The sequence below is a fragment of the Triticum dicoccoides genome, chromosome 1B (genome assembly GCF_002162155.2).
Source record: "Triticum dicoccoides isolate Atlit2015 ecotype Zavitan chromosome 1B, WEW_v2.0, whole genome shotgun sequence".
NCBI classification, from domain to species: domain Eukaryota; kingdom Viridiplantae; phylum Streptophyta; class Magnoliopsida; order Poales; family Poaceae; genus Triticum; species Triticum dicoccoides.
In genome coordinates, this window is record NC_041381.1 from 464,084,521 (window position 1) to 464,096,750 (window position 12,230).

Here is a 12,230-nt window from a genome sequence, read left to right on the forward strand (position 1 = left end):
ATTCACTAACAAAAAATGGAAAACCCTAGCCTAATAGCCACAACCCACACACAAAATACTCTCCCCTCACCCATCCATTGTGTCGTCACACTCATAGAACACAAACCCCATCTCCCCATCTCGCCTCGGCTGAAATGCTAAATATGCATGCTGAAATGGTGTGTTTTACATACTGAAATGCTGAAATTTATACATGATAAAATGTGAATTGAAAGGTGATCGGGATGGGTATTTTTGCCCACCGTTATTACCCGCGGCTGGGTATGGGTATGAGAACAATATAAAACCGGAGGTGCAGGTACGAGTAAGAATTTAGGAGAAAAGTATTGGGACGGATACGGGTTTGAGTGAGCATTACCCGCACCGGAACCCTACGGGTGCCATGTCAGATTATCAGCCCACTGAATAGAAGCCTTTCCGTAAAAGGACGCCCATGGTTCAGGTAGACAGGTTGACATTTTCTTTTCATGAACCCAAATCAAGCATTTTGCACACATGAGTGCAAACTTGCATTGCAGTTCTTACTCAGCACATCTAAACAAAGAGCAAAGTACAGCAGAAAAGCAAACAACAAATAACGCCGATTGTATATATGATCCGATCCAAACCAGTGAAGCTGGCAAACAAAAACAGGGGAGGGAGGGAGGGAAGGAAGGATCAGAGAGTGGTCTTGGACGCCCTCCTCACCAGCACAGCCCAGCACATGATCCTGTACACCAGGAAGAAGCCCAGCATGACCCCCACGTTGACCCACCTCATGCCCTCGTCCACCCCTCTGCCCCTCAGCACGTCGCCTCCGGTGCTCAAGCACACGCCGTCGCCGTTCATGGCGTCCCCTCCCGTCCACGCCACGCACTTCTCCCTGGCGCTGCCCCCGTACTCGTTGATGAGCAGCAGGTCCAGCGGGTACCTGTACATGGACACGTAGTACATGAAGGCCCAGTACCTCGGGATGCTCTCCTTGGGTATGAAGTAGCCGGAGAAGAGGAAGAAGACGCCCAGGAAGATGCAGATGAGCGAGTTGCCGAGGATGAAGTCCGGGGACACGGCGCTGAGGAAGAGGACCAGGGAGCTGGCCATGAGCACGATGAGCCACACGGCGAGCACGAAGAACCCGAACGCGGCGAGGGAGGCGCGGAGGCCCACCAGCCAGTACACGGGCGCCGAGAAGAGGATCGCCACGGCGAGGAGGCACGGCGCGAACACGAGCGCGTTGGCGACCACGTAGGAGGACAGGCGGTAGGCGCGGCGGGAGGCCTCGCGCATCAGCACGCGCCGCTCGTGGAGGAGGATGGGCAGGGCCTCCACGGTGGAGGAGAGGAGGAAGCTCAGGCTGAAGGCGAAGAGGCCGAGCCGGAGCGCCAGGCCGTCCGGGTCGGCGCGCACGCGGAAGAAGACGCTGCCGAGGCCGAGGCCGCCGACCACCGCCTGCGCCGCCCGCGCCGCGAAGAGCTGCTGCGTGCGGTACATCGTGCGCCAGCAGCGCACTGTCAGCGCCGCCACCTCCACGGCGCGGCTGCGGTACCCGTGCTCGGGGACCTGAAGGCTGCCGTTGGCGACGCCGGGGCTTTCCCTTTCCTCCTCGTACTGGTCGTTGTCCCTGAGCATAGCGAACTTGGCGTGGTCCGCCTGGAGCTGCTCGATGACCTCCATGGCGAGCTCCAGCGGGTTGAGCTGCGCGGGGATCTTGTGGCCCAGCCTCGCCAGCGCGTCCTCGAGCGACCTGAGCGAGCCGCAGTGCGCGACGGCGCCGCGGGAGAGCAGCAGCAGCGACGAGATGTAGCCGAGCATGCGGTAGCTGGGCTGGTGGATGCTGAGCACCACCACCTGCCGCCGCGCGCAGGCCACCTCGTGCAGCAGAGCCAGCACGTCCATGGCCGATCGGCTGTCCAGCCCCGACGTGGGCTCGTCCAGCAGCAGCACCGGCGGGTCGTGCACCATGTCCACCGCGATGGACACCCGCTTACGCTCGCCCCCGGACACCCCGCGGGACGACGACATCGCCTCGCCGCCGCCGCCGCCGACGTAGCTGTCGGCCACCTCGGACAGGCGCAGCTCCTGCATGAGCGCCTCCACCCGCTCGTGCCGCTCCCGCGCGGTCACGGAGGAGCCGAGCCTGAAGCGCGCGGCGAAGAGGATGGTCTCGCGGACGGTGAGCAGCGGCAGGAGGTTGTCGTCCTGCGTGACGAAGCCGCACGTCCGGCGCAGCTGCGCGCGGGAGGTGACGGCGTGGCCGTTGATGCGCACGGTGGGCGGCTTGGCTATCTCGGAGCCGGTGCCGCGGCCGGACAGGATGCGGAGGAGCGTCGACTTGCCGGCGCCGCTGGGGCCCACCACGGCCAGGATGCTGGAGCTGGACGCGGTGAAGGAGACGGAGTTGAGGAGGCCCTCGGCCTCGGCGGCCGGGGGCGTGGAGGAAGACAAGAACCTCGGGAGGAGACCGGCGTTGGCGCGGCGCGGCGCGGGGCAGGAGAGGTTGGTGACGGCGAGGGTGTACTCCGGAGGGGAGGGGGGGTAGAAGGAGAAGGACGGCGACGCGGAGTCCTGCGGCGACGACGAGGACGCCGACGTCGATAGGAGGAGCGCCGGGTCCAGCTCCGACGACAGGTCCTGATCCATGGCTGCGGGCGAGGCAAGTGCGCGTGAGAGGGGTCGATGTGTGGATTGTGAAAGCAGTAGATGAGCGGGAAACAGCTTGAGAAACTACAAATAGCCTCGACAATTAGCTCTCTGAATGAGGCAGTACTGAAGTTTTCTTGAACGTGTAGTGTACTCTTGCACGCACGCCACCATTCACCATAGGTTCAGATTGTTCGTAGCTAGCTAATGCGCTTCTAGAACAGAGGCAATGGTGCTAAGCTATTTTCACACCGGTTACAACTATAAATGTTAGTAATTCTTGGTGATCTGAAGGGTACTAAGATCTTCTAGTAGGTGATCGCCGGTCAAGGTGGCTGCTAGGAATGGAAGGCAGAAGCGAGCAAAGAGTGACGGAAATGGTGTCTGTATGGGTGAGGGGGCGTTGCGACTTGTGAGCTACTGTGACCTAACTGAATGTTGGTGTCATTTGTGTTGTGTGATGTGTCTTGGCGGTTGGACCTAACCGCGCGCTTAACACCAAATCTAAATCGGCTCTTGTTTCTTGACGTGAGGTCGGGGTACATACTGACTTCTCTTCCAACTTGGGCTCCTGGCTACACCCAGATTATGTTGTCGACGACACCACACTCCGCAGAATCGAAGAGCAAACGCATATGCCATCGTCGGTAAAATGCAAGGAAGGGAAACATCGATCACCGCCCAACAAACCGCTGAGGTGGACGAACAAATGCACTCCTTTCCTCTCCACTGTACAAAATGGTAGCGAGAAGAGAATGCATGTACACTGATCAGCATCACCTCCACGCGACCTGAGTTTTTTCCCGAAGACTTGGATAACTGGAAAGTATGCCATACATATGTGCAGTTTACAACAAAACTGGATGAAACAAAATGAAGGCAGGCAGGCAGGATAGTCGAAATTAAAAAATGACAAGGGCAATCAGCACAATGAAAATAAAGCTTAACTCTTGCATGGCTACTTCGCATCTCAATCTACAATTAGCATCCAAAATGTTCTGCGCCCGTTATCTCTGGCTCGGCTTTTGGACCTATATATTCGTGGATCAATGGAAAAATAGGAAGAACAAACTCTAAATTGGTGTGCTTGCTTATGCATTTACAGGGCAGATTAGCCGGCTGCCACGAACCATTTACATCACTTCTCCTTGGGTAATCTACTTTCCATACAAGAAAAAGGAGGAAGAGGGTGTAAAAGAAAATGCAAGCCCACATTTTCCAAACAGCAGCCCTCTTTCTTTCAGGCCCTAATTAACCTCGCAACCAAACGCATGCTCTATGTCAGTGAGGTACATCACTATCAATACTGGCGACTGATTTGTCCACCACACGAACGTTATACAGCTCGTATACCCTCGCTCGGTTCTCTTGCCACCATTGCTCTGCTTGCGTCTCGCTGAAACGCTTCCGGCTGCACGCAGAAATAGAAATTAGTGAAAAGCTGCAAAGATCAAACTCCAGAAACTACAATAAGCTTTTAAATAGCACAAAATCTCAACAGAACATTAGTTTCTACCCGAATTCTTATAAGTGCAGCTGTACTTTTTGGTTACATATAAAGACCACACCCAAGTTGATTCTCCCTTTTACCAAAAATAGCAAAAGATGATTGGCACATGCAAGGAAAAAGTACCTGCAGTCCTGCCCATGCTGCACCACATGCATTACTATTTTGGTAGATCAATTCCACTTCTGGAAATTTCAAAATGCTATAACTTTTGGACCAAACATTGGGATTAAGATAATTTTCACCGAATGGGCCTTCGATCTCATTTTGATATGTTTCGATGAACTTCTCTCCAGAAACAACTTTGGTGCTATTGGAAACAACTTTCAGTGCCAGTTTAGCATAATGTTTGCGCTGAGATGGCTACCATGACTGCCAGGTAGCCTGGCGTTTTCTCTAAGTTGTCTACCATGACTAGTGACTAGCCTAACATTATGCTAAGTTGCCTACAGTAATTTTTAGTACAGTAAGCAACTTAGGTAGAGGGGTAGCCGGGTAGGCAACTTTGCAACATCACCAACTTTTAACAGTGCTATATGCAACTAATTACCAATGGTAGGCAATTCAGCATTACCGGAAACCATGGTATGCAACTTTCACAGTGATGTAACATCACAGGAAGACAACTTCAAAAACTGTGAACTGCTTGGTTTCCTAGATAGGCAACTCAGAAACCATGGTAGACAGCTTCTACAATACTGCATGCAGCTAATTAGTAGCGATAGGCAACTTTCACAAAACAGGAAGTTGCTTCTTATAGCACTAAAGTTGCTTCCTATAGTAGCACTAAAATTGTTTCTGGTAAAAGTCTGTCAAAAGGTACCAATATGGGATCTAGTTTCGGAGAGCAACTTGCGAGGAAACTATGGGTGAAAACGGATCTTAATTACACGCTTGGTTCGAATGTTACAGCTTTTTAAAATAACTGTATTGAAATTAATTGGACAGGTTTTATACGTGGGGTGTGTGTGTTTGTGTGTGGAAAAATATCCGCTGGAGGACCAGACATGTTTTCCTTTTTTGTCAGGTGGGGCCCGGTACTTTCATTTTAAGTGGTGTTTGCTCGCGCTGTTTGCTCACGGCTACTAATGAACCAACGGCTGCCACCTAGACACGTCCTAGTTTCTAAGCGGGTCGACTTTACGAAATCATTGCAATTTTTCTTTGATCCTTCATGTCCAGCAGACAAAAAATGTGTATGAAAATGAGTCTATAAAAATACAAATACAAATTCTTATATCTAGAATTAGTTACTCCCTCTGTTCACTTTTGTAAGTCGTTTAAGACAGCTGAAATTGAACTGTTGTAGGTGCTGTCTTAAATGTCTAAAAGGTCTTACAAAAGTGAACGGAGGAAGTATATAATTAATCTGTGAATAACTTCATACTTAAACAGGTTGTCATACAGCTACACCTACACAGAACAACAATTTGTTCTGAATAACTAAAGAATCTTATACGATAGACCAGAAAAAAGGTCAGTTGCTATACTACCTCACATCAAATTAACAAAGTGCTGAACATTGTCTGACAGTCTACACTAATCAAATGTATAGATAATGTGCCCATAAACATCCAATAGACAAGTCCTTCAGCTGATTTATAGTTGCATTTTGAATGGGAATGAAGGAATTTACCTGAACCGTACCCTCCTAAGATCTCTAGCCCCTCCAGGTAGGGCAGTAAGGGTGATGTAGACCCCTGGTTCATCTTGCTCTACCCATTCAGACTCAGGCTTAGAGTCTGAATCGGGCTGTCTGGTTCCGTTCTTGCCAACTTCCAGGTGAGTCTTATTTCTAACTGAACTTGGTCCATTAGAAACAATCAACCCATTAGACCCGTTCAAATATGGCTCTCCTGAATTTCTTGGGCTACCTAAATTCTCAGTTGCCATTGATATGTCATTAACAGGCACTCCAGAAAGTGGTGGCAGTCTACTGTGCTTAACTGCCCCTGCCCCTGCTCCTGCTCCTGCTCCTGCTCCTTCAGGTAGCTTCTCTGCCATACCCTTCAACTATGGTAGAAAAAATAATTGTTCGCATATTAGACTGTATCATCATTCAAGTTTTAAAATCATCATGTCCTGTTGTTGTTAGTTAATAGAAAACATCCCCAAACCACTTATTTTGTCTGCACCCTTTGCTACTCCACTAAAGTAGTATGGTTGCCTTATTTAGTTCCATAGTACATGAACATCATTTAGATAAGTCACAGGCTCAAAACCCAGAAGAGTTATGAGCTGCTTGGTTACGTCAAAGGAAGCAAACTGCCTTTGACCAATCTACAGAGTTGGTTTTTAGCCATTCAATTTCATCAGATTTGGTGAAAAAATGTACTTATATTGTTATTTTTTGGATGTTTGTACAGTAGGTTCTGGCTGTAATATAAGAAAACAACATCCTCACAGATAAGGAATCTTACTTGTGCAGTGAGCGACTTGATTACTTCTTTTGCAGCTTTGCACTTCGCAGTTTCCTCCCCTGCAATGGAAATAGCTTCCTTTAACTGTTTAGTTGTTCGCTCCAATTCAACTTCCAGTAGATGGGACTTCCGGGTAAGATTTTCCACCTGAAATATTGAACTTGATTAGAACCTCCAGAAGTAAACAAACTCTCACAAGTTACTGTCATAATAATGGTCTATCAGTCTACAAAGAAAACTACTGTGATAATAATGGTCAGTTCCTGAATATCTTTCTACCTTGCTACTGTGACTGGACACTGGGCCAGTCATAAAATAAAGAGAGCAGAAGGAAAAACAGTAGCGTGTACAAACTTCTTTACTGTCATGTGAGTTTATGCCAGATATTTTGAGTTTCCATTTAGGAGTTGATGGTTTCATACGACTGCTTCATCGAGTTACAGTTAGAGAATGATACCAATAATGCATAGAATCATACTACTTACTTATAATGGACACAAGTTAGAAATACCGATTGAATAGAGAGAACATCAAGATCTGTACCTGAGATCTCAAATGTATAACCTCTTGGCTTACACTATCCTTTATTGGCTTTGCACCATCTACAACAACTCTAGGAGATGTTAGACCACCCAAGGTAGGTGTTGGAGTTGTAGATCGAGGAGGGCTTGTTCTTCTTGAGACAGGTGAAGTTGCCCTAGAAGCAATTCTTGATCCAGGAACCGACGCTGAGAAAAATTTCTTTGATGAGCCAAAAGATTTAGAAATGTTGAGCCCGCTCCAGTGAGAGCTGCCATTTGGAATAGGGGAAACACGGCTGCTATTAAATTCAAACTTCTTATTTTTCTTTGAATATCTGCTATCCATGTTCTTGAAAGATTCCATTGATGACAATCTAGACAATTGGACATTTGATCTTGTCTCCAAATCATCATTGATAGAATCATTGAACCCTTGTAAGATAGCTCCGCGCTTTGCTGAAGAATACCTATCTGTCTCAGGTCCCTTATTAAGTTTACCGTAGCAGCTATCACAGACACGGTAAGGCTTGTTTGGGTTTGGTGCTAATGAAGCCTTCAGAGATTTCTTACTGCTGCAGGAATGACAAAATACAAGAGCACAGTTGTAGCAATTATGCCGTTTTCTCCTCAAGTTAAACGGCAAGCGACATCCAGAACACATGGACTGATCAACTCCAGACACCCACTTGTGAATGCATATTGCTGCAGTGAAGTTAATTCCACAAACAACACTCCTGACTTGCTTATCTTTCAGAGCTTCAACTAGTGTAGGAGAATTCCTATCATCAGTATCACCATGTCCTAACCGGCCATTAGCACCTTTACCCCATGTATACACCTCTGTCCTGGAAGTCAAAACAGCAACATGATAAGCGCCACATGAAATCTCCTCCACAAAGTTTTTATGTAGTTTTCCTTCAACACGCGCAGGAACCATGCCATCTGCTTGTGGATTTCCAAGCTGACCATAGACAGAACTTCCCATTGTGTACACATGCCCTGAGGTTGTTAGTGCCACCGTGAAACAATGACCACAAGCTACTTGGCAAAAGTTAGGCTCAACCAAAGAAGCCACACACGTTGGGACAAGTCTTGTTTCTTTGTCACCATGTCCCAAACGACCTTTATCACCATCACCCCATGTAAATATCTTGCCAGAAGAACAATTGCTGGAACTTGAATTCCCAACCATAACTTCAACAACGGCGGCTGTGTGCCACACACCACAAGCTGCCCGAACAGTCCGTAGCCCTTTCAGGGATTCCACCTCCCTTGGTACCGAAATACTCTGACGATCTCCATGACCTAGAACTCCAAAAGAGCCATCTCCAAATGTGAATAGCTGACCTGCAGATGTTACTACAGCCGTGTGCCAAGGGCCACATGAAATAGACGAAACATGTATGCCTTCTAATGGTCCATTGAGCCTTTTGGGCATCCAATGACTGACTTCATGCCCATGACCTGAAAGTCCAAAATTAAAGGTGCCATTTCCCCATGTGTACAAATCTCCAGAGAGCGTGACTGCGCAAGTATGGTACTCACCACATGCTACTAGCTCAATGTTCATATGAGCAAGAGCATCGATAAGTTTTGGCTGGGGCACGTCACAGTCCACACCATGACCAAGACGCCCACCTGACTCCTCACCCCAAGAGTAGACCTCTCCCTGCTTAGTGACAAGTGTAGCATGCCTTCCTCCACATGAAATGTTCTGCACATCAAGCCTTCCAGCAAACTCCAATGGCTTCGGTAAAAGACAATCCATCTTTGCACCCGAGGAACTTCCAACCCTTGAATTGCCACCACCAAGAATTCCCTCCCCAGTTCCCTCTCCCCAAATGAAAACATCACCTAGAGCATCACCATCATCATGACCAGAACCATGACTTGATGAACTGACAGCACTTGATAAACTAACTCGGAAAGCATCCATTGGGATGCCCCTCGAGTTCCCATTTGTGTTATCTGAGTGCCCAGAAGACACAGAGTGAACTGATCCAACATTAGAATCCGATGGGAAGAAGGGTCTAGGTGGGGCTGCATATGATACAATGTCAGAGAAGGCCTTGTCCAAGCCAACCTTCGGTGGACTCCCATATGGACTCCGGAGTCGATAATTTTCGCTGCCATCCTGTTGCAGTTCAATTGTTAAAGATTGTTTTCTATAATAATTGATGTAGACAGCAGAAATAAAATGGGAATAGCATGATCTGCCATGCTTGAACACAGATATTATTTCATATATTTTGACTTCATCAAGGAAAAAATACTTTTATTTATTTTTATTTTGCTGCCACAAACCAGTATGTGATATAGAATGTACAGACCATAAAATACAACATGGGTATCATGGTTGCCAACTCAAGTTTGGTGGCCGTTCAAATCTTAAGCCAGAGGTTTCTCAGAAAAAAAGTCTTAAGCCAGTAGCATCAAACACAAAAATGGAAAAGATCAAAGTACATGAAGAGGAAGAGTTTGGGTTGATCAGTGCAGCCTGACCGGCACACAACAAGAGAGTGTTGAGATGATGGATGAGCTGGGTGGATGGCGGGAAATACCTTGTGGACACTATCATTGCTACTGAAAGGAGAACTCAAGGGAGAGCTCCTTCTCGTATAAGTTCTTGGACTAGTTGTACCAGAGGAAAGCATATCACTTCTTGATTCTGTTCTCCATTTTCTTTGGTGACTACGTGATATCAGTGTTTTTAGCCCAGCAAACCACACTTCAGCTTCATCTTTATCTTTGCATATCTGTTTTTCATGACAAAACCAAATTACCAAATTGATTAGCTGGTGATATAGACTAACAAATGAATTTAGCATGCAACAAAGTTGGCAAACAAGCGAACATGTTACATCACACATGAATGACTGGCATGACTTACAATGTCCAATGATCTATCATGGGATATGAGAGAAAATGACTGGCATTCCTTCTCGGGTCGTGGATACCTCTGAAAAATCGCCTGTATCACAAAAAAAGTACTATATCAGGACAGCTTTGCAGCAATTCCGAATAGTAGAACCTCCTCGCTAAATATCTGAGCGCAGAAGATGATCTCGTAAGTGGACTTTGAGAAGTTTATTCAACTTAATTTTTGCAGGAAAGAATGATGTTATCTCTTCTTGCCATAAAGTTTTATCAATGTTGGATCATAAATGCTTTGTATCTATAGGAACTTCTTGTGAATTAGTGGAATCGAGCACAGTGAAAATAAATTAGCAGCAAGCTCTCTCTAAAACAAAGAAGAATCACATCATGGTAAAAGCTGAAGAAAGCCCCATGGAATATTCAGGAGCTAGCACCAGGAGTAAACGAGCAAAATGAAATATAGTTGCTTCAGCCAATATTATGAATCGTAACAGTAGAGCATGATATCCATCAATCTGTCTCCCAAAATTGGGTTTTGTTGAAATAGCAACTCACAGTTCGCTGTCCAGGAATTATTCTGGACACATGACTCAATCTTAGTTGCTTCTCCTCTTTCCCTGAGAACCAAATCAATATAGATTCATCCTGGAGGAGCAAAAAGAGTGCCAAAGATATTCATAAATGAGATGGGGCAAACATAAAGGACTTGAAAATTCTGTGATGAAGCAAATTAATAAGCTCACATTGGAAAGTCTGAAGGGACAAAATTTTGGCTTCCCTCTACGTCCATACTTCAGCAGGTATGCTCCTTTCTTGAGAGCAGTGATGGCCTGCGGTAAGAATGGGAACAAGGTTGTATCAAGCATCAGTAACTAGCATCTAAAAATACTATCCTGCCAAATAGTGGTAATTTTATAGTATGTCAAAGGAGAAGCCTTAAAACACCATTGAACAATCAAACGCGTTCAAATGTGCCCATTGACGTTTTCAATTTTAACTGGCATTTCAAGCGGTGCCATATAACATAGAAACGGAAAAGGAACGACAAATTATGGGACTGCAATATAAATCAATAAAGATTGAGAGAGGATCAGACTAGTATTCAAACTTCTCGATACACAATAGAACAGATAAACAATGAACATGGAAGGATGTGCCAAGATGTCATGTATCAATATATGCCACATGAACCAACAATTCCCACAAGAGATATGTGCTTTCAGTTGGTGAAAAAACACAAAATGCCATAGGGGAAATTTGGCTTCACTCGACTATGCATGAGCGTGTGCGTCATGGGATCAGAACAGCTGCATTTCGCATCCGTATTCTTCACTATGTCAGGCATATGGTCGGAGAATAAAGCAATCTCGATAAAGGGGCAAGGAATTTTACTAACCCCATCACGGGGCAATTATCTGTCAGTAATAAGAACATGGAATACAGTACTGATCCAACTCGCCATTGGCCCAACCTCTGAAAGGATACTCACGTAACAGAGCTCAATACTTTGCGCACAACAAAAATGAAGACACAAACAAGGTGGGGTGCAATTCTAACATACTACTCCCTGTTAGATCAAAAGAGCTGCCCATGAGCCAATTCGATGAGAAGCGTAGCAACTAGCAAGCAACCTAATAATCAGCTGCCAAAAAAGTGGCCACTGGCAAATCAATACCCCTTGAACATCTCCAACCCAAGACGCCAAAAGTTACAGCTCTGACTGTAGCACAGCTGAATCTCCATACTTAGTTCCCCCGAATTACGGGCCGTTCAATCGCCGGGGACAGCTGCGGCCACCGGCGATGCAGAATTGGCCACCACACGCAGGAGCACACAAACACACGGAGAACAGAAATGCATCTACATCCAACTATCCAGGCCTCCCGACCGCGCGAGAAGCGGGAATTCCACAGCGATTCGAGCGGGGGGGATCGGGGCCGCTCACCTGCTCGATGTCGCGCTCCACGGGCCCGGCCCTGCCGCCGCCGAGATCCGACGAGGCGTCCGACATCATCGGCGTCAGCCCACGGCCCTCCTCATCGCGCCCCGCCCCCCCGGAGACCCGCCTCGACTCGCCCCCAACGCCTACGGCCTGCCTACGGCGGCCCGCGCCAATGGGGCCCGACTCGTCCCTCGGCTGGAGCACGCCCGAAGGAGGCCGCCGGAGAGGCGGCGAGGGTAGGCGGGAGCACGCGGGATCCAGGCGCGGGGAGGGGTTTGGGAGGGGAGGAAGCGGCTGGCGAGCTGGGGAGAGAGATCGAGAGGAAGTGGGGGAGGGCGAGGAAT

At 47.6% G+C, this 12,230-nt stretch overlaps 1 pseudogene; it reads right to left on the minus strand.

Moving 5' to 3' along the window:
* Positions 1 to 465: 465 nt before the first annotated feature.
* LOC119350479 lies at positions 466 to 12,224 on the minus strand (annotated as a pseudogene).
* Between the last annotated feature and the right edge of the window lie 6 nt (positions 12,225 to 12,230).